Raw genomic sequence first — 1,573 nt, forward strand, 5'->3', positions numbered from 1 at the left:
GATTTGGGGGTGCTGAGCCCCCCCCTGGCGCCCTGCAGGCAGTGTCAGGGCGAGGCTCTGGGCACGCTGCGGGGGCTACAGCCATGGCTGGGCCCCAGCCCGCTGGGTGCAGCCCCCTCCCCAGGCCAGCCTGAGGGAGCCATGCCAGCACTGCACCCCACAGCGAGGGGCTGAGGAGCATGGGGAGCTCTGGGGCGTGCGGCTGCTGGGGCCGGCGGCGTGCTCATCATGACCTCATCGGATTTTCCATCAGCGCAGGGAGGGCAGCTGTTCCCAGCACCGTGGGAATGGGGGGGGGCTGGACCCAGAAACCCCAATGCAGCGGGGCTCTGCCTGCAGCAGAGCGATCGATGAATGCTCTGCTTGTTGTATAAGCCCATCGACTCGGGCTGGCATGGCAACCAGGAGCCCTCTGCGTCGCTGCCCGCACCAGCAGCGCCAGCGGAGCACGGCCGCAGGCCCTGAACACCCGCGGTTGCCCCTTCCTCACCAAGCCCCCTGCTTCAGGCTGGCCCCATGGTGGGGAGCAGAACCCTGGGCCTGGCTGGACCCAGTGCCAGGCTGTCCCAGAGCCCCAGGATGCTCATCCGCTCTGGGCAATGCTGTGCTGGGACCCCTGTCCTCCCCGACGGGACCCACAGGGCCATGGCCCTGCCAGGCAAAAGGGCTTTGGGCACCCTGGGAGCAGGTCATGGAGCGGAGCTTGCCGGGTCCCTTGTGTGCCATGGAAATAAGGGGCTGTGGGGCTGCTGCAGCCCCCAGGGAGGCTCAGCCACACAGGCGTGCGAGCGGGGCTGTTCTCCTTCCCTGTCCCAGGGTGTCCCCTGTGTTTGTGTGTTCACTGGGACACGTTCCTGTGCCGTGTGCGCTCCTGTCCCCAGCCACCCCCCGGGGCTGCACAGGTCCCAGAGCCACGGCTCGGCGGCGCAGCATTCCCCGGCAGGGAGTCAGCCAGCGGGCGAGGCTGCTGGGAGTTTCGGGGAAGCCTCTGCTCTGGCTGAGCCAGGTGAGCAGCCGGCGGGTGGCATGGCCAGGGGCCACGGGAAGGCGACGACGGCTCAGCCACGGCATGGGGCTCTGGGGTGTTGTTTGGGGCATACGGCCAACCCTGCGGTGGCACAGAGCGGGGTCGCCCTGTCTGCCGAGGAGGAGCCCTCCTGCCCACTCCCCATACCCTGAGTCAGAGGAACACGCTTCCAGAGGAGAGGGCTGGGATTTCAGGAAACCTGTTTGCCCGGTAGGCGAGGGAGGATGGGTGGCAGGGGATCTCCTGGCCCCGTGGTGACATCATCCCAAAAACAGGCATCTCTGATGGGCACTGCCTGCAGAAAACTGAATCAGTTCAACACATCACCATGAGCCCAGAGACGGGTGCTTTGCCGGATGCCCGGACCTGGCCGGCTGCACAGTGAACGGGGACGTGTCCCTGGCTCCTGCTGCCCCTGCAGAGCCCTAAGCCGTATTTCCCACCCCGGCGGTGGCTGCTGCTGCCCCCGTGCCCCCCACCCTTGGACGTGCTGCTGCAACCCGTACCTAGGGTATGTTTGTTTTGGGATGCTGTGTGGGGCAGGGT

The sequence above is a fragment of the Egretta garzetta genome, unplaced genomic scaffold (assembly GCF_000687185.1).
Source record: "Egretta garzetta isolate BGI_Z169 unplaced genomic scaffold, ASM68718v1 scaffold2570, whole genome shotgun sequence".
Classification (NCBI taxonomy): domain Eukaryota; kingdom Metazoa; phylum Chordata; class Aves; order Pelecaniformes; family Ardeidae; genus Egretta; species Egretta garzetta.